Raw genomic sequence first — 22,184 nt, 5'->3', positions numbered from 1 at the left:
GTGCTATTGTTGGGATATTGTCAGGGCCCATAGCCTTCGCAGTATCCAATGCCTTCAGCCATTTCTTGATATCACGTGGAGTCATGACTGACATCTGTGATGCCGGGGACCTCCGGAGGAGACCGAGATGGATCATCCCACTCGACATTCTGCCTGAAGTTTGTTGCGAATGCCTCAACCTTGTCTTGTGCACATATGTGCTGGCCTCCTCTATCATGGAAGATGGGGATATTTGTGGAACCTCCTTCTCTAGTGAGTTGTTTAATTGTTCACCACCATTCATAGCTGGATGTGGCAGGACTAGAGCCAAGATCTGATGCTTTTACATAGATTACATAGAACATACAGTGCAGAAGGAGGCCATTCGGCCCATCGAGTCTGCACCGACCCACATTAATCCCTCACTTCCACCCTATCCCCGCAACCCAATAACCCCTCCCAACCCTTATGGACACTACGGGCAATTTTTAGCATGGCCAATCCACCTAACCTGCACGTCTTTGGACTGTGGGAGGAAACCGGAGCACCCGGAGGAAACCCACGCAGACACGGGGAGAACGTGCAGACTCCGCACAGACATGACCCAGCGGGGAATCGAACCTGGGACCCTGGCGCTGTGAAGCCACAGTGCTATCCACTTGTGCTACCGTGCTGCCCACAATGTCCAATTTGTTGTCCAATCGCTTAGCTCTTCTGTCTATTACTTGCTGGTTATGCTATTTGGCAGACAAGTAGTCCTGTGTTGTAGCTTCATCAAGTTGACACCTCATTTTTTCGGTATGCCTGGTGCTGCTGCCCCTAGCATGCTCTCCTGCGCTCTTCATTGAACCAGGGCTGATCCCCTGGCTTGGTGGTTATGACAGAATGGGGGATATGTCGGGCCATGAGGTTGCAAATTGTGGTGGAATACAATTCTGCTGCTGCTAATGGCCCACAGCGCTTCCTGGATACCCTATCTTGAGCTGCTAAGTCTATTCACCACTTGCTATGCACACTTTAGTGTTACACTTTTAAAAATAATTCAAGGGCGGCACGGTGGCAGTGTTAGCAATGTTGCCTGACGGCTCGGACGACCCGGGTTCAATCCTGGCCCCGGGTCACTGTCCGTGTGGAGTTTGCACGTTCTCCTAGTGTCTGTGTAGGAACAAAAAAGAATTGGGTAATTTAAAGTATTAAGAAAAACATAAAAATAAAATAATTTGTTAACGTGTTTTGGGATATCAAAAGGATGACAAAGGAACTATATAACTTCAAGCTCTTTGTTTCTTCCTTCCCGGAAGCCAGATAACAGTAAATGCCTACAGTTTGGGAATTGTCTTCGTCCACATGCCTATCAAAATATATTCCACAAAATAGGACTCCAATAACTATAAATTACTTGCTTCACTGGATGAAGAAGAGCAGCTGATCTGGATTTTAATCACACTCAGCAAAATAGTAAGCTATTTCTACATTCTTCTATCCACAGCAGATTTCTTCAGAAATCTACCACACGTCCTTTTCAACATATTTTCTCACAGACACAATTCTTCATAGGGATTCTTGCACTGGTTGGGTTTCCTGTAAAGTACAACTTGGCCATACAACTCCTTTTGTGTAAGCGTTGCTGAAATGTCTTGATACCAGCTTCAGCATTGTGAACTGAAATAGTCTGATCTTCTTTACCAAGTTACAAATCATTGGATCAATAGTGATATGATATTATTTGCTTTTGAGTCAACAGCCATAAACGTTTCTGTGCAGATCAGTGGTGAGGACCTGCCTATCTTAATGCTATACTCAGATGGAATTGTAAAAGCGATCACACTCAAAAGCACAGGGATCTTGTGTGAAATAGTGGGAAATTTACAGAAGGACAAAAGCCTCTTCTATGATTCCTCCAACATTAGAACAGAATGTATCAGAAGCGGAGAATACTGGCAGCTTTGCATAATTTAAGTTGGGTTAAATGTTCATTCTACTTCACAATTACCTACATCACGGATACAACTGTGACAATAATAAAACAGCACAAAATGACATACAACATACATTAGTGACAAAGCAGATCACACACACAAATATTGAATTAATCTCAAGATTTGAATTTTGTTTATTGTCAGAAAGGGTGGTTTTCAAAGCGATAGGATTTCTGCACAAAATCCAATACAGCCGGAGGCCAATACAATTTAATAAGTTAACACAAAACAATATTTGAAGCTATAATCCAAGATTAAGCGCTGCACACTTGTCACTTTTCACAATTAACTGTTTCCTTTCATCACGTCACGTTGAATTCCAGCTGATTTTAACAGACACGAGTGAATGGCAAAATACATTTACAGCAGACTTAGATATTGCAAACATGAATACTATATTTGCTACCGTGCGTCTGCATTGTTTTCAATCTTCTAATAGGTGTGCAATAGAAGCCTAACAACAGAGGCACTGCTTAATACAAAAACGATTTTAAAAGTTAATCAGCTGCAGATGGCTACAACAAAATGAAGTCACTTTGGGCTCGCCTCCCCCCCCCCCCCCCCCCCCACTTCATGACGTGCAAAAACCAACAGGTGCTGCAACTCTTCAAAAATCATTGGTAGCTGTATTGTGCTCTTGGAACATTTGCAAGGAACAAGAGGAAATACCTTTCAAGGGGATGTTAATGTACAAAAAGATATAAATAGACCAGCTTAACTGTACCAGTCATATAAACACCATGGCTCCACGTGTTGGACTAGGAATGGGTAGTCTGCAACAACTGGCTCCTAAAGCCTCTTCTCACTGCGTATAAGGCAGAAGTCAGGTGTGTGATACAGCAAATAAAATATAAAATAACTCTCCACGTGCATCCAAAAGTTGTCCAGAGGCGAATCTTGATGCAGTACTGTGAATTGAGATTGCACAACTGGGAGTTTTCAAGCAAAATCCCATATGGGTAAATGACAGGGGGAAGTATCGATTTATGCAATAGTGTGCCACATAAATAAAACTATGCAGAAAATTTCAATCAGGCTTTTAGCAGCAGTTACTAACAATGCTTTAACTTTGCTCTAAAATATAGTAGAATTTGCATTTAGCAGAATAACCTGATGATCCATCCCATTCTCAACACATTAACATCACTGAAAAGTTTGGAATGAGACACTTCTGATGATCATATTGTCTTTGAAGTTTTAATTTTTTTTTGACAGATGGGATCTAAGTGAACAACATCATTTCCTTTTACGATTTGTTCCCCAAAATTTCATGCACACGAGTACTATTCTCTCGAATGCCATGAATGTGACCAGCAAAGGTTGGTCAATACGGCAACAAAATCAAAATAACAATTCTGCTGGTCAGGATATAGTTTGATTAAAGCCACTTGAAACGCTACGAATTTCTGCAAATGCTGGGTATGGCCCCAATGTAACAACTGGTATTTTATCATAAGCAATTATTCTATAAATCACAGAACTCACATTCTCCATCGGCTTCATATAGTCATGTTAATCACTCTGGTGTCACAACAGCTGTCTTATGGTTTCATTGAAGACTGGATCTTGGAGGAGCAGAGATAGAGGTTGGTCAGGAATGGCAGACTGATGACAGCAACAGCACAACAGTGCTGCAGGACTGTGCATATGACCACCTGTTATAACCCCCACGAGACCCATGGGGACAAGTCGGTCGATCTGCCCATGGGGCTTGTGGAAGATGAGCTCCTCCCGCTGAGGGGCGGTGTCCCAACAGCGGGGCTCGTTCATTCCCCGAGATAAAAGCCAGCGCAGAAGGGAGCCGGCATCTTCGGATGATCCCGGCTGAGACTAGGGGTGTACTTTCTTACTGTGAGCAAGAAATAAACTATTGGAAGTTACTTTTGTGGGACCCCTGATTAATTACCAAACCACCTCACCTTAGACATGATGGTGCACATGAAGGGAGGGATGAGAAACAAGACACAGGATGGTAGCAGATCCAAGATCGCGTGGAGCACAGAACTATCAATATGCTGCCCACCTTTTATGAGGTGGATGTTGGGGAAGATCCTGGATTTAGAAAACCTGTATTTGATAAATTATTATTGGGCTGCAAATATTGTGATGGCGAGGAAATGGGTTGTGGAGGAGAGGTCGGTTTGGGGACGGGTGGAGGCAGCGTCGTGTAGGGGACGTGCTTGAGGGTTTTGCTGTTGGCGCCTCTGCCATTCCCGTTGGCCAGGTATTCCGTTAATCCAGCGGTGATATCGGTTTTGAGGGTGTGGGGACAGTGTAGGCAGCACTAGGGGTTGGAGGGCATGTCGTTGTGGGTGCTTATTTGTGATACCCATAGGTTTGTGCCGGCGAACCTGGGTGCGAGGTTCCAAGGGTGGCGGCAGGCGGGGATTGAGTACTTCAGGCGCGTGTTTATAGGGGGCAAATTCATGGGGCTGGAGTTGGAGGAATTGTTTGAGTTCCCGAAGGGGAATGGGTTTAGGTGCCTGCGGATTTGGGATTTTGTGAGGAGAGAGGTGCCATCTTTACCGGGGATGCCGAAGAAATCGATGAACGGCTTCCACCTCCGGATGAACCCTTCTACCGACCCCCGCAAAGCGAACTTGACCTTCTCCAACCACAGACCTTCAGCCAGGTCGCTCACCCGCACCCTTGCCTTCAGCGGCTCCAAGTCACTCCAACATAACAAAATCAGTCTTTGGGCTATCAGGGAGGCAAAGGCCAATACATCAGCCTCTTCTCTTCCCCCCCCCCCCCCCCCCCCGGACTCCCGGGTCTTCCGACACACTAAATATCCCCACCTCCGGCAAGATGCTGCAAGATAAGCTTCTGTTGGGGAGGGGAAAGTGTTGGATATTTACAAGGAACTGATGGAGTGGGAGGATGCCCGGGTGGAGGATGTTAAGCACAAATGGGAGGAAGAGTTGGGGGAGGAGCTGGGGGCTGGGACATGGGTTGGAGCTTTGAGGAGGGTGAATGCGTCCTGATCATGTGCGAGGATAAACCTCATCCAATTTAAAGTGGTACATAGGACCCACATGTCAGCGGCAAGGATGGGCAGGTTTTTTGAGAGGGTGGAGGGTAGGTGCAGGCAGTGCACAAAGTGGGAGTGGGGGGGGGGGCCTGCGAATCACATCCACGTTTTGGGCGTGTTCAAGATTGAGGGGGTTCTGGCCGGGGTTCTCAGATGTTATGTTCGAGGTTCTGGGGGGGGACAAGGCCCCGTGCCGGAGGTGGGGATATTTAGTGTGTCGGAAGACCCGGGAGTCCGGGGGGGGGGGGGGGGGGGGGGGAAGAGAAGAGGCTGATGAATTGGCCTTTGCCTCCCTGATAGCCCAAAGACTGATTTTGTTATGTTGGAGTGACTTGGAGCCGCTGAAGGCAAGGGTGCGGGTGAGCGACCTGGCTGAAGGTCTGTGGTTGGAGAAGGTCAAGTTCGCTTTGCGGGGGTCGGTAGAAGGGCTCATCCGGAGGTGGAAGCCGTTCATCGATTTCTTCAAGGAGGATTGAGGGGTCAGCGATGGAGACGGGACATGGCTGAGGGTCGGGGTCAGGGGTGGGCTGGAGGATTGCGGCTGTTTTTTGGGTTGAGTTGTTCTGATGCTCTTTTGGTTGATCTTTTGATATTTTGTATATTTCTATTTTTGTTGAAAAGCCTTGAATAAAAATATTTTTAAGAAGAACATACTGCCCACCCATTCCAATTTTTGGATGCCGCTTGATTTGATGGCTAGAGTGCTCACTGGAACCAGGTGGGGCACCTGATGAATATCAGGGTCAAATAATGTTCTCAAACTGCCAATGCGCAACTCTGCCTCTGCTCGAGTTGCTATCACTGACTCTGGAGCCTGCTTTAATCCACAAAGCATGGTGGTGCAAGTTGGAAAGCAGCGATTTCCAGCATTTTCAGTACTTTCCCCATGTTCAACTGGAAGCAGATTGGGTTCTGGGATTCATAAACATTCCTAGTTTCTCCCAGTTCGTGGTCTCACTGTACCCATGTTACAGTTGTTCTCCTTGAGACTGTGTTCACAAATTGCTAGGGCTGCCGCTCCATTGGTTTGCAAGCAACGCGTGACCACAAACAGTGCACCATGCAGATCTGTGCCCATTCTCCTGGCAGCTGCCATAACATTTTATATTATGGTAATCTTGTATTTCACATCACCCCACCTAGCACTCTTTGTCCTTGCACAGCCAACGAAGGGCTGGTTGCTTTGGGAGCACAGCTTTCTCCTGCAATCTTACGGCATTATTCCTCTCAGGAACTCAAACTGCACTAAAATCCAATCCAACGGTCAACTATAAAGTCTTTGTTGTGCAGACTATTGAAGTCCTTGAGCAACAATTACAGTGCAAGGTCTAGTCGCTCCCTGCAATGCAGCTCCAAAAGAATGCACTGCATGATAGTAGCTTTTCTCAAAGCCGCATGATTTGTTTCGTGAAAGAGGAAACACGTGAAGACATGATTGGAAGAGGGCCTTCAACGTGGTGATGGAAAGGACATTGATGGAAGAAGATGGTGAAGTAATGCGAGGATTCTAACACTTACTTGCGAGGGAGAGAGCGAGAGAGAGAGAGAGAGAGAGAGAGAGAGAGAGAGAGAGAGAGAGAGGACACGAGACAGGCAGAATTAAGCAGAAACAGAAGATGCCCAAACACCCCACTGTTCAAAGCCTGTAGCCTGGTTATCTCCAATAACTGCAAATCATATTGTTAGTGGTCTTGTCAATGGCGTCAAGATTTGTTTCGAGGCAGGGCCACCTCCTGCTTGTATTGTGCATCAACCTCTCTTGTAAGAAGAGTGGAAGTGGATTAGTCTGTCTTTGTCAAAGATTTTTCACATGTTTGCGGCCATCTAGTAATAACGTCCATGTGTGGTCAAGATGAGGAAATAGTTGCAATATTGGAAGCACTTTCCGAGTGTGGGGGTGCACACAGAAATGTGATGATATGTCCAATTGTGACTAAAAGAGAGGCAAGGGTAATGGTGAAGGGAAGAATTGGTAGCATTGGGCTCAAATAGGGAGATGCAGGCCTGTGCAGAGAGCACGAGAAATGTGAATGGCAGTCTTAATCTGGGAGGTGCGATATGATCAACTAATTTTTTTCTTGCACTTCACGGCAGATAGTTCCTTGGAACAATATTTGGTGTCATTTACTTGCTGTACCAACTCAATATCTGTTGCTCTTTGGAAGGGGAGCATTTCCACTGATCACTTATGCTATACGCATCGCCACCACTGCAGAACAATTGGAGGGTCTTGGCCATTCTACCTTCTATTTATTGTCTTGTCGCGCACGACTGATTTGTTTGAGTGTGTCAGTCCTTACATATTTTTTGCGTTACCGAGCACACATGGCAACTTAAAAGGATCCTACTTGTATCTGACCTGCGTGGGAACTTCCAGATGGCTCTGCTGCCACAGTTTTAGAAGGAACATTTTCTCCGTGCTGAAGGCAGGCTTCCTGCTGCCCCAGAAAATTGCCATTTCTGTCTCTCAGTGAAAAATATCCCTCCCCTTTAAGGAGCTGCAGGTTGTATTTAAGCAGAAGCCGCTCCTCCCAATAGGCAAGTTGTTTATCAGCATCATGATCGGCTTGCCAGTTGCATTTGAATTAGGTGCAATCACAGAAATGGCACAGGCCCCTCACCGTCCATGTGAAGCAAATGGGAGTGGTTTCCTGATACAGCCACTCACAGAACTCGACACTCCTATGTGCTAGTTTAATTTTACTGCACATCAAAATACTGCAGATTGTATCAAGAGGCCGATAATGTAACTTGGCATTTTGACTATGAAATTAAGACGTTAAAAGGCGTAAACTGAAATATCACCTAATGTTGCTGTCCTGTGGTGAATATGTCAACATCACTGATTACAGGGATTACCCCGCTCTCTGGAACGTAAAGACTTAATTACCTGAAAATGCTCACATTGAAAGTATTGTCTTGCATCTATGCTTCTAGAACCTACCTCTTCATTCACCTGAGGAAGGAGCAGTGCTCCGAAAGCTAGTGGTTTGAAAGAAACCTGTTGGACTTTAACCTTGTGTTGTAAGACTTCTTACTGTGCTCACCTCAGTCCAACACCAGCATCTCCATTATCATGATTCCCAATTAAGGGTCACGTGTGATGGCCTTAATAATCAAATATCACCTTTCACTCACTGCCCAGCATCATACATAAAGACTGTAACTTAAGCAAGAGATCCGAAGGCCATTAATATGCCCGCGGATGTTGCACTACTCAAAACATATTGATCTTTCCACTTGTCCTCTACCAGCTACATCACAAGCATGTAAATTAGAGGTGACAAAATGGCTCCATTTCAGCAGATCCCAATTAATGGCAGCAGAACTAGACCAGGTGCATAGGCAATCGACATGAAATAAAAGTTTGCAACCAAATTAGAAATCCATTTTAAATCTGTGTTACGGAGAAACATATCAGAAGGCAAATCAGTTGAACGGAAAATATTGCACGCCGATGTCGGGTCTGCAACACAACGTCATCTCGCCACTTTCCAAAGTCACGGAAGGCAAGTGGACGCAGAAATCAAGCAGCCTTTCTGAGTGCGGTACTTAACAAGCTAGCAGGCTTGACACAATTGTCTGAAATTTTTTTGTCGCATGCTGCATTTCTCGGGCACTGCTGTGAAACGTTTAGGAGTGTTCTACAGCAGTTATTACGAGGTAGCACAAAGGTGGAGATAAAGGCTTACCAACGGCACCATAGCTGAAATGTAGCAGCAGACTCTGCTGGTGAAGATGACAGCACAGACATGTTTTTGTTTAAACAACGCAGTTTTGTGCTTTATTGAGCCTTCAATAAAACATAAAAGGGCATTCAGAGAGCAAAGGCCATTAGGCTTGTAGCTGTGACCTAATTCCTGTTTGCGACATTGCAAATCTGTCGTATGACATCCCTGCCGACAGTCCCCATTGGGTGCAGAATCCCCCCTTTTCACATCTATTTGACTGCCTTCCCACTGGAGGGCCGCTAATTAGCTATCCAACACTTGATAGGACATCTGAGATGGTGGGGCTGGCAGCAAGCGCACCACTCGCTTTTCATTTCTCCTTCCTCAAACTGTTGACAAAATTCAAACAAAAACATTGAGTTAGATTTTATGAGATTGTTCTATTCATCATCTCTTCACAAAAGGCCTCCAACTGCAGCCACAAGTCTTGGGAGATCCACACGGATACGTTTCACACATGGGTACGAGTACGAGTACAACTTCTAATTTTTCTGAAAAGGTCTTAAGGTCCCAGTCCAATACTTACACAGAACCTTACAACAAAGAACAGAACATGGACAGAGATTCTCCACTCCTGCGCCGGTTGGGAGAATCGCCTGGGCCGCCAAAATTTCCGGGGATGCCGGTCCGACGCCCTCCCCCGATTCTCCCAAGCGGCGGGAACGGCCCGGTCGAGTTCCGCGGGCCGCAGAATCGCCGGAGACACCCAAAATGGCGATTCTCCGGCACCCCCGCTATTCTCAGGCCCGGATGGGCCGAGCGGCCAGGCCAAAACGGTGGGATCCCCCCGGCGCCGTCCACACCTGGTCGCTGCAGTCGTGGGCGGTGTGTGAACGCTGGGGGGGCGGCCTGCGGGGGGGATCATCCACCGGGGGGGTACCTCAAATGTGGGATGGCCCGCGATCGGTGCACACCGATCGTCGGGCCGTCCTCTCTGAAGGAGGACCTCCTTCCTTCCGCGGCCCCGCAAGATCCGTCCGCCATCTTCTTGCGGGGCGGACTTAGAGAGGACGGCAACCACACATGCACGGGTTGGCGCCGGTCAAACCGCGCATGCGCGGTTGACGCGCGGTGCCGCGTTTACGCGGCGACAAGGCCTGGCGCGTGTAGATGACGCGGCCTCGAACCTAGCCCATTGTCGGGGCCTGAATCGGTCGGGATAGGGGCCATTTCACGCCGTCGTGAACCTCGACGGTGTTCACGACAGCGTGGGCACTTCGGCGCGGGAGTGGAGAATCCCGCCCATGAAGTCTCAATTTCATTTCGGCAAGGTAAATAAAGGAAGGGTGGCGCAGTGGTTAGCACTGCTGCCTCACGGCGCCGAGGACCCGGGTTCGATCTCAGCCCCGGGTCACTGTCCATGTTGAGTTTGCACATTCTCCCAGTGTCTGCGTGGGTCTCACCCCCGCAACCCAAAGATGTGCAGGTTAGTTGGATTGGCCACGCTAAATCGCCCCTCAGTTTGGAAAAACATTTTTAAAAGGCAAATAAAGGATAAACATGAGAACAAAACGGTGAGAAACATTAAAGGAATGTTTTATCATTTAACCCCGCAACTCATTGAGCACTATTCTGTTGGAAACTAAATGTCCATAAAGTAACAGGTGGTGGTAAAGTTTGAAAAAATATAAAAATAGTAAACTGAAAACACTGCTACAACTACTATGGTTTTCATCAGCTGGAAACCAATGAAACCCGGTGCTGTCTCGACAGAATAGATTGTCTAATACCCCAAGCTGCTACTTTAAAGCAAGCATCCGAGAACGTGCAATAATACACCAGCCAAGCTCTGAAGAAAAGTTAATTCATCTTTATTTGCCGACTGCTGCATTTCTGTTAATGCACCAAGCTGATGTATTGCCAATGCCACACCCTTTCCCCCCCATTAGCAGAATAGATAGCCTTCAAACTTGCTGCAGCTTTGTTCAAACTGGGGATTTCGGTTTATGAAGATGTGGAAAAGAAAATCTCAAATGAGAGCCACTGTGTTTTTTTTCCCCCCGCTGTATGCTAAATAAAGAACATGTGTTTACTGAGGACCTCTGTTTTGTTTGGCTATTGAGAGATTATAGGACTGCTTCTTTGTTGATTTTCTACGGTCACTCTCTGGATCCATTCTCTAAGTTTGCCTCCAGCGTACAGCTGCGGACTGTTCTGCTGTGCCGTGCATCTCAATGAAGCTCCTCAGACTGCAGTCAGGAGTGCACCCCAATGGAGAGGTCAAGCCTGAGTCAGCAGACTGTCTGCACTAGACTAGCGCTCCACAGCTTAGCGATGTTCTGCATCTTTCATTGCCCATATAAGGCAGCTCATCATTAAAACCACCTATTCACAATAAGGCAAATCCACTTGCTGTTTTCGTATGCGCTTCAGCCCTATGAATTTTGCATTAATGGACTTACAACAGACTGCATTAGGATGACTGACACTGCCGTTAACAGGTTGATGAGAAATGCCAGTGTCTCAAGTGCCACTACAGCCTTTTTTAAGCTGAATCTTATTCTCACGCTCACACATTACATACTGCACCTGCTTAATTATCATACCCCTACGCATATATTGGTACCCCAAGTTCTTAATTTACAATTAAAAGGAGATGACAATGTAACTCTGGACTTACTTTGTTGCAAAAACTATTCAGCTTGCTTGCCTTAAGCCTGGTGGCGAGAAATAATTAAAAATACTCCTGAACCTGCGTCAATAAACCACCCAATTAATCCCATCAGAATAGAACATAATACGGTGATAATTTTACGTGCTGCACTTGGTGAGCATGCAGTGGCTCAAATCTGGCATCAAATAGCTGTGTGCCTGAACTTTGCTGTTAGAAAATGCTAATTTCTTTTAATTGGATTCAAAATAAAAAGCTTTCTCTGTGGAGTGAATTTCTCATGCTCATTTTTAAAAATATAATTTTCTATTTTCTAACGTATTCAATTGGAGTATTTTATTCCTGATTGGGAGATATTTCTCAACTTTTTCTTTCCCCCCCCCACAACATACCATCCCCCAGCCAAGAAGATATTCTTCAACTGGTTATTAGAAAGTGCACAGGAGTGGGGTGATGGAATAGGCCCTCACCAATCTCGCTCACTTACTCCAACTTGTCCCCATTTACAGCCTCCTCAGATTGCCTGACTGAGCTCAGTAGCTTACTGCACAGGATATGCTTGTATCCTACCATAACGTAGCACAGCGCACTGTCATGCAGGAGTTAAGATTAATTATACAGAAACATTGGAGATTCAGAAATCTATTTAGCCTTTCCTGAAAACCTCGACTCGCACCTCCCCAAAACAAGTATCGCACAACCTTGTAGGAGATAATGAAAATGACATTAAGAATTTACTGACTCATTGGAACGCAAGAAAAAACAAAGAGTAGGCTATTTAGACTCTTGAAACTGTTCAGAGAGAGCATGGCTGATGTGTGACCCAAGCCCATATACATAATTTAAAGAGCAGTGCAGAGAAATATTGATCTAACTGGTCAAATTCACATTTTAAGTATATGTAAAATATGGCAACTTATATGGCACCATGACTGGTGAGGAATTATAATCCTTTACTGTAAATACACCTTCAAATACAATAGTTATGTGACTCTTGTGGCTAAAAGGCAAACTGCTAAAGAAACCATTGTCCCTGTATTGTTAAATGCATGGGATTGTACAAATCATTGAAGCACCTTGTTACATTGAAATGGAAAATATATTTAGCAATTTACACAGGGATAAAAAAAGAGTTACTTCTACTCCAAGCATCAATGAAGCACGGGCAGAAGCAGTGAGCTGGATTTAGACGGAATGCAGTGATGATCCCACTGCCATAACAGACACAACCCTTGCTCCTCCTGTCGGACATGGCCGCCTCTCTAATCTGGACTTCATTCTCACAGTCAGACTGACAGACCTGGTTTAATCCAATTGTTGCTAAATTTGGAAGTAAAACATGCTGTGTGGTAATTTCCGTTCTGAAACTCTCACCCTCTCAATGCTAAAGCATAAATCTAGCAAACAACTACGGAAGTTCTGGCCTGGAAAATAAAGTTCTTACCTGCAGCCACAATATAGAGGAAAAGGCTCTAACACCAGGAATCTTTTGCAGGAATACTGAAAATGCTGTATAGTGTTTTCTACTTAATATGTAGCAGGATGTTTGTGGTGGATTCAGTCCAAAACGTGGAGTGTGAGGCAAGTCTCAAAACATGCCCTCGGTCAGATCGGAGAGGGGCAAATCTAATAGCTTTGTCAACGGCTGTCAAATCTGCTATCGGTTTCCTCACCATGCAGCTAAGTAGATTATCTTTTTGCTTTGCCCATCCCCCCCACATTCTCTTCTACAGTTAAACACCTTGTTAATTCCTTCAGAAGTGCAAACGTGATCTTTACAGGTACTTCCTGATCAGCGGATTTAACAATTGAGCTTAGTGAATTCACGCATTATGATGATGTGATTATGAAAATGGATTAACCCCTGTTAAGCATAAACAGTGTGAGTAGACCAACATTTAAGTAATGAGCAGGATACATAAAGGGGATCAAGTAGATGTAATATACTTGGATTTCCAAAAAAACATTCGCTAAGGTACCACACAAAAGGCTATTTAACATAAGAAATAGAAGTAGGCCACTCGGCCCCTCAAGCCTGCTCCACCATTCAATATGATCATGGCTGATCTATATGCGTTGAGTTACACATTTCCCATCTACCCCGAATAACCTTGAATTCCCTTGCCAATCAAGAATCTATCTATCAATGCCTTAAAAATATTCAGTAACCCACGTCTATTGCCTTCTGAGGCAGAGAGCTCCAAGGAGGCAAAACCCTGCAGGAGAAAAAATACTTCAGGGCAATCACCAATTTTAAAGCAGTACCCCCTGGATATACATAAAAACACACACACACACATATATATATATATATATATATAAAAAATAAAAAAGTGATGTTAACTGGGTCGCTAACCGGGTTCACCATTATCTATGCACAAATCATAGAATAAAATCATAGAATAGTTACAGCACAGGAGGAGGTAATTTGGCCCGTTGCGTCTGTGCCAGCTCTCGAATGGACAATGCACCTGCCTTTATCCAGTGGCCCTGCAAAATTTTCCCTCATCAGACAATGACATAAGTATCTTTTGAAAGCTACAATGGAATCTGCCTCCAACACATCCTCGGGCAATGCATACCAACTACTCAGCGTGAAAAATATTTTCTTCATGCCGCAATTGCTTCTTTATCCAGCCACATTGGATTGGTGTCCTCTTTGTTTTCCCAACCTTCCAAGAAAGGGAACAGTTCCTCCCATTCTGACCTCTCATGGTTTTGAATGCCTCTATCAAATCTCTTCTCGACTTTCTCCTCTCCAAGGAGAACAGCCCCAGCTTCTACAATCTAACTACATAACTGAAGTTCCTCATCCCCGGAACCATTCTTCTGGATCTTTTCTGCATCCTCTCGAATGCCTTCACATCCTTCCTGCAATAAACCAGTTGAGACCAAAATAGCATTTTATACAGTTTGTCATTACTCTTTGCTCGTGCACTGCAGGCCCTTACTTATAAAATTCTGGATCCTATATGTTTCAGTAACCTGCCTTGCCACATTCAATGATTTGTGCACAGGTACCCCAAGGTCCCCCTGCTCCTGAACTCCCTGAAGAATTGTACCCCAGCTACAGTACGTTCTAGCCCATCATGTTTTTCACACTTTCGTGTTGCAATGAGCATCAAAAATGGGAAAGTAAGAGAATGACAGCTCCATGGAATATCACTGGATGCTACTGGTCCAAGGACAACAAAGTGAAAGCTGTACTGTAGTGATCACATTCCTTTTTCTTTTTAGCCTAAATGAACCATAAATGTTAAAAATAAGGAAGAGCAAATATCCCGCCAGCATTCAAAGTACACTGCCTTGAATATGGACATGTATAGAGTATGAATGGTTGCATTTTCATAATCTGTACACATCAGTATTGCAGATAGTTTGTTGCACTAATATTAGTGATTAGTAATTCCAGGGCCATCCACACTACGCTACTTTCCATGGGAACCTTCAATCTAGGAGGGACGCTGAGAAGACAATCACTATGCTTTGCAAAGCTAATGTAATTATTACAAAAATGAAAGTGTGAGATTTCAGATACAAGATGAGTAATAGTTCAATGTGAAAGTGCTGAAACCTAAGCTTTCAAGCCGTCCTGATCCAAGTGTGAATGTTAAAAAATGCTTCTGCATTTTTAAAACAGGGCATATATTTCAACTTGAAACATTGAAACTTACAACACAGGAGGTTAATTCAGCCCAACAGGTCTCAATCGAAAAGCAAGCCACGGGCCAATGTTACAGCATCTGAATCACTAGCTCAACAATAACCTTGATTAAAAAAAGAGTTTGGGCAAAACTGCATGTATTTTCTTAATCAATTCCTGTTTCCTTTTAAACATAATAATAATCTTTATTATTGTTACAAGTAGGCTTACATTAACACTGCAAGAAGTTACTGTGAAAATCCCCTAGTAGCTACATTCGGGTACACAGAAGGAGAATTCAGAATGTCCAAATTACCTAACAGCATGTCTTTCGGGACTTGAGGGAGGAAACCGGAGCACCCAAAGGAAACCCACGCAGACACGGGGAGAACGTACAGACTCCAGACCCAAGCCGGGAATCAAAACTGGGACCTTAGCGCTGTGAAGCAACAGTGCTAACCACTGTGCTACCGTGCCACCCCATTGGGTTATATGATTTTACCTTTTTAAAATTCAAACATATTCAAAGTTCAGTATAAAACTGGATTCTTGATGAGTACCATGTGTTGGAATCCCAGATTAATGTTAGTCAAATGTACTGGCCCTGACTGATTAAGCTTTTAAAATCCAGGATTTTCTCATCACTGCAGACAAGCGCACTTTGTAGCAAAGGTGATGCAGAGGAGAGACAAAAAAACAAGCACATTGAACATTGCTTAACATTTCCAGTCCAAAACATTTGGTAACTGCAGTAAGCAAGCATCAAAATTATATATTTTTTTAAATTCACATGAACACTTCAAGATCCAAATGTTGTGCATGCCAAAGATGCCATGAGCAACCTCAAAAATGGTCATCTACATAGAACTATGGCTTCTGTCCACACAATCCCTGGGTTCTGGTTGAAGACAATAAAAGTTAAAGCACTGGAACTCATATGCAGGGTTACCAAGTTGTGGCGTTCGGTTATACATCTTAAATTGTAAATGGCTTGCCTCACGGCACCGAGGTCCCAGATTCGATCCCGGCTCTGGGTCACTGTCCGTGTGGAGTTTGCATATTCTCCCAGTGTTTGCATGGGTTTCACCCCCACAACCCAAAGATGTGCAGGGTAGGTGAATTGCCCGTGCTAAATTGTCCCCGAATTGGAAGAAATGAATTGGGTACTCTAAATTTAAAACAAAAAATTGTAAATGGCTCGCATACAAATCTCTCCCGCTATTCTTCAGCGACTTTGCAATTGTTTTTGTTGTCTTCTTAAGACATTTTCAGTAAAGTTCTAATAACAGCATGTGGTGGTGGTAGGCCTATTACTTTATGTATCAAAAACATAATCTGGTCTCCAAGGAAGCTTTATTATTGTGTTTTTCAACTGCTAAAGAATTTGGATTCATTCTTGGGATGTGGGCATCACTGGGATGTCTGACATTTATTGCCCAAGCCTTGTTGCCCGGATAGAACCAAGTGGCTAGCTGGACAACTTCACAAGGCAGTTACGTCAAAGAACTAGAGTTATGTATAGGCCAAACTGGTTAAGGACAACAGGTTTCCATGTGAGTTGGACATTTACCACAATTTGGTATTTCAAGGATTTTTTTTTTTAATAAATCGAATTCAAATTCTGAAACTGCCACAGTGAAAGTTGAACTCATATTCGATATTAGTCCAGGCCACTGGGTTACCAGACCAGTAACATAACCACTACAATACCGTACCTCAGTATATACTTCCATTATAAGTCATGCAGGCTTGGCAATTTTGTTTCCCCACAACACAACCTTTGCCCACAATTACTTTATTCACCCAATTTGAAACAGGCAGTCAATACAACAACTTTGCACTGTTGCATAAACTCATCGCATATTCTAAATGCCTGAGAAAGTTTTGTCCGTTCCCACTATCAAAAATATTTGTTCATGTTATTCCCTCTTCACCAAAATTGTACATAGAAATGTTTTACTTCACAATGTCAGAAGCAGTTGTAAAACGAGCTGACTCTCCACACCGAAGAACCTACACAGCAGGCTTACGAAAGCCTGTAGACAACCGACAGTAATGGCTGTCAGCATTGAAGTTGCAGCCAAATCCCAACATCTGCTCCAATACAATTTACTTTTTACTTGACATTTAGCAAACATAAAATGAATTACACATTAACAGTATTATTTTCTCTGTTCAGCATTTAAATAGTGTTCAACACCCCGCAGCATCAACTGCATCCTAAAGAATTCCTCCTGATGTACTACTTGGAAATGAACACATAATTGGGTATTAAATGCCATACTCCCATTCTGAAACTTAGCTTGGATAAAACTGCCTGTGGAAAAGCTTACAATACTAATTCAGTCTGGGCTACCAGATTATCAAATCTGTACTCCACTAAGAGGCGCATTCTGTCATGCGTTACCAAACCTTGTGAAATGAGAGCAAGCTTTTGCATCTGGCTTACAATAATTCAATGAAAGCCTGGCACACGGGCAGCTAGACAGACCCCCTGCATGTATAGAAGATCCGGTGGGCACTTAGCCATAATTGCTGGACAATGTTCCTGCTCCACTTTCTCAGCTGCAGCCTACGCAATACAATTTCTTCAAACAAACTAACGGGGAAAGTTGCACATTCTGAACAAAAGCACCAATTGTGCCATCTAAACAAGTTGGGTTTTATTCTCTTTGTTTAAAGCTGCCTTGGAACACCTTTTCAATAGCAACGGCCTCATCATGTCATACCCATAAATGGCCTCACAGTATGATTTGAACATTGCGAATTGTTGACTGAAAAAAGCACACATAGTAACTTAGGTACAACTAAAGAACAGCTCTGTGCCTTAGGCTAAACATTCCACTTACACAGCCCAAGCATTCTCACCATCAACAACACAAACACACCACATGGAATTGCGTGGCAAAAAGTGCCGCGTTTATCTCCCATGCACTAGCTCTTCATTTCTTATGTTCAAATGGAGCAGCTGGTCAAAAGTAAAGTTTTTGCTTGATTATCCGTCTTTGGCAACAGCAACTTGGCTGGATGAGTGAATAACCAGCAGAAAAATATTTAAGTGTCTGAATGTTTGGTTTAAAGCAGATAAAGAGAATGGCCTGGAATATCATCTTGCATGGGTTTTTTCTTTAAATAAAACTCTTTTCAGTCAATGTACAGCAACATTAAAAACTTTTGCTTTGTAACACTGCATGAAGCATGCAAGAAAATATTAAGCAGAAAACAGGTCGACGAGAGAAATAGTGCATCAGGAGCAAAACTGCGCAAAAACAAAAGGGAGGAAAGACTTTAAAATGTCCTAAAGTTTTTTGTTAAAGATAGAAGGGAAAAACAGTAAACATCTGATTATAGCAGTTAGATTCCTTTGTACATTACAATACACGAGTCTCCCAACAATACTTTTACACATGCGCGACTGGACTAAATCCTCAATCCTCCTCCCTGTATGATGCCCTCAGGGAGCATACGCAGCCATGGACATCCACTGGATTGGTTCATGCTTATATTTGGCAAAGTACTGCCCTGGTTCGCCGTTGCCTTCTGCAGTATGGCTGACCAGAAAATCCTCCCTCTCTTTCCACACCATCAGGCACACTGGAGGGATTTGCAGGCTGACAATCAATATGTTTGGCCATGCTAGGAACATACCTCCCGTGGCCATCAAGTCCTGAAGTGGGTCTTGAACCCAGAGCTTCTTGCCCAGATATAGGGACACTACCACTGTGCCACAACACCACCCCACCCCACCCCACCCCACCCACAACCTTCAATTAAAACTGAATTGTAGAAGACTGAATACAATAGTGAAATTTGACAGCTCAGTAGCCATTGGAGGGGCTCCCATGCATTGGAACAGAAACTGGTCAGAAAGAAAAGGCATTCCATATTCGTCAAAGTTCAAGGTTAATTTCACTATCGCTAATTCTTCAGACATCAGTTATCAACTTTCACTTCCCTAAAGTTTTGAATTAATCATCCATAAGTTATATGGTCAGCCTTGTACGTGAACAGGGTAGCACGGTGGTGCAGTGGGTTAGCCCTGCAGCCTCACGGCGCCGAGGTCCCAGGTTCGATCCCGGCTCTGGGTCACTGTCCATGTGGAGTTTGCACATTCTCCCCGTGTTTGCGAGGGTTTCGCCCCCACAACCTAAAGATGTGCAGACTATGTGGATTGGCCACGCTAAATTGCCCCTTAATTGGAAAAAATTAATTGGGTACACTAAATTTTTTAAATTTTTTTTTTTTAAAAACCTTGTATGTGAACTTCAGTTAATCCAGAACTCTGTAGCCAATTTTTTCCAACAAAAGATGCGCCGGTTCGGTGGATTGGCCATGCTAAATTGTTCCTTAGATTCCAAAGATGTGCAGGTTAGGTGGGGTTATGTGGATAGGATGGGAGAGTGGGTCTAGGTCTTTCAGAGGGTTGGTGCAGAGTCGATGGGCTAAATGGCCTCCTTCTACACTGTAAGAATTCAAATGGACTATGTGCATCCATCATGATGTCCTCCACATACATAAGCATAAAGATCAAGATCCTAGTGTTCAAGTTCTTCCAGTTTTCTCAGTGACCTTTTCCCAGCCATGTCATAGTACAACCTCTGCTCTACCAACCCTGGATTATTTGTTCCCCACTCAACATTCAGCCACAAAGCTCTGCTCTATGGAACATTCTCCCAAAATAATTTTGTCTTCTCATTCTTCTTCAACCATTTCTTCAGTTCCAGTCCTTCCCAACTCCTGCAAGGAACATTCCTCTCTCCCCTGTAAAATACTCGAAAATGCTTTCCCTCATGGGAGGTGCTATATTAACCTGCAGCCCGGAGCACAGTTTCTTCACAGCTCCAGGGTCCCAGGTTCGATTCCTGGCTTGGGTCACTGTCTGTGTGGAGTTTGTACGTTCTCCCAGCGTCTGCGTGGATTTCCTCCGGGTGCTCCGGTTTCCTCCCACAGTCCAAAGATGTACGGGTTAGGTTGATTGGCCATTCTAACTTGCCCTTAGTGTCCAAAAAGGTGGGGTGGTGTTACTGGGTTACAGGGATGGGGTAAAGGTGTGGGGTGCTCTTTTCAAGGGACGGTGCAGATTTGATGGGCCGAATGGCCTCCTTCTGCACTGTAAATTCTATGATAATATACCCAGTGTTAAGAGATTACTGCAGCTTTCCTTCGAATAATGCATATTGCTGGGCTATAACATGCTGATGGAAGTTGGATCATGAATCAAGGTTAGGCATATTATTTGAGAGATGTTGCATCCGTCGTGAAAAATAAGAGATCTTAGTGTATGTTTTGGCTCAGTGCATTCTGGGGAATGAACTCAAGCACATCACCACATGATGCATTAGATGGCACACTGTGGCATCCATACCAGCTGCCAATTGTACAAAGTAATGTACTACGATTACATGATAACTCATATTTTGATTCTACTTAGCTCAGGAGTGCACTGACGTACTTCATATCACAAATTTTTTGACACTGAATCCACTTATAAACCAAATAATGCCACTTTAGCAAATTCGGTGTAAAAAGTGCTTTGAGGGACAGGTCATCAGCAAAACTAATAACCTCTTATCAAGCAGCAAAAAAATTAGCAATCGAGCACTTCGCCACTTAAACAAATGGGTCGGAATTCTCCGGTCGTTGTGATTCACTTTTCCTGCTGGCAACTCACCTCCGCCCGCGCCCGGGTTTCACGGAGGTGTGACGTGGCTTCAATGGAGTCTCCTATTGACAAGCAGCATGTGTAGAGAATCCTGCCACCAATGAACGGCCATCACCAAGAAATACAGGGATGGGGAACCGGAGAATCCAGCCCATGCTGTTTTGTTAAAACATCTGAGGCTACGGATAGAACCGATCTGAAATCAATAAAACTGTATCGTACTGACATTCTGCTGTTAATCGGAGCCAGAGAAACTCAATCAGGTGCTCTATTGCCTTTTCAACAGTGTGTCGAATGAGATCACTCCATATTCAACTAATTAGTAAATACTGAAAATTAACAATGATTTTAAAATATAAATCCTAATGTAGAGCACAATAAACTTCAGTCATAAAGTTATGAGTATGTGATGTCTGCTGTTATTTTTCACCCCTTCTGCTTTTTTTGTTACCCTCCCTAGGACAGAAAAGTGTAAGTTCCCACTGAAAGGGTAAGCAGCTCCCGTGGCCACTATTGTTCCGAAAATACTAGTTATGGGAGTGAATCGCGAGAAGGTTATAGCCGCAAACTTGAGCTAACATACATGACATTACTCCATTGGACATTTAATTAGTATTTCAATGGAATGTCCCATTGTGTCATTTAGCTGAAAATAATCCGGTGGAAGTGTTTTTAAAAAGAAAAAAGTAATTTTTAAAAAATATTTACAAACATGAAAAAAGGAACAAACTAAGGAATTGTAAAAGGTAAGCAAGGATGGAGATAGAGGAAGCAATATGTAACATTACCTGGGATTTACAAATTTCAAATCCAAAAACTTAAAATGCTGCTGTCAAAGCTATATTCTGCAATTATCCATATCCACTATTCCTCACTAACAAGATACAGATGTTGAATCATCTTGAGAAATACATTTTTTCTACTTTGTGCAATGTGTTAGCTACTCTTGCGGCACTTACATCTGAATGAAGAATAGAGTGCATCACAAAGGTGAGACACGTTATAGATTATCCTTCCCCTCTTGCTCTAATCCATGCTCATGTGGATTTCAATTACCATCCAGTAAATTGTGCAAGCAGAATGTAGAGGATGAACAGAAGACATAAACCTGCATTACTAACTGAAGTAACAGTCGGTCTTTGGATGACTGGGGTCTGGTGGAACATCAACCAAATGGATCCACCCAGTGGCATACACATCAAACAGAGCAGTTTAGTGTCAAGATCTTATTTTGTATATTAAAATACTACATTTTGTAAATATAGCTCATTTTGATGCAAGATAATAGATTGGGTGTCTAGATTTTGGGCCGGATTCTCCCATTCGGCGGCAGAGTGTCCACGCCGTCGGAAACGCCGTCGGGTTTCACAACGGAATGAACGGGCTGCTGCGAGTACCGGTTCTGGCCCCTACAGGGGGCAAACACAGCGCTGGAGCGGTTCGCGCCGTTCCAGCCTCCCATCCCGGCGCGAACTGTGCACTGCGGGATCCGCGCATGCGCAGAGGCACCGGCGGCAACCTGCGCAAGCGCGGTGGGCCAGCGCGGAA

The 22,184-nt window shown here is 44.0% G+C and overlaps 1 protein-coding gene across 4 annotated transcripts in view; it reads right to left on the bottom strand.

Moving 5' to 3' along the window:
- akt1 (v-akt murine thymoma viral oncogene homolog 1) overlaps positions 1-22,184 on the bottom strand; it is a 236,340-nt gene that overhangs the window by 91,701 nt on the left and 122,455 nt on the right. For 2 of the 4 annotated variants that reach the window (XM_072489844.1, XM_072489846.1), the window contains exon 1: positions 12,776-12,897. The exons of the other annotated variants lie outside the window; for them this stretch is intronic. The gene's annotated coding sequence lies outside the window, so the exon portion shown is untranslated. Of the gene's footprint in view, positions 1-12,775; positions 12,898-22,184 lie in introns of those variants that run through there. 4 annotated transcript variants of the gene reach the window in all.

The sequence above is a fragment of the Scyliorhinus torazame genome, chromosome 2 (genome assembly GCF_047496885.1).
Source record: "Scyliorhinus torazame isolate Kashiwa2021f chromosome 2, sScyTor2.1, whole genome shotgun sequence".
NCBI classification, from domain to species: Eukaryota; Metazoa; Chordata; class Chondrichthyes; order Carcharhiniformes; family Scyliorhinidae; genus Scyliorhinus; species Scyliorhinus torazame.
This window is presented reverse-complemented; position numbering and strand designations above follow the sequence as displayed.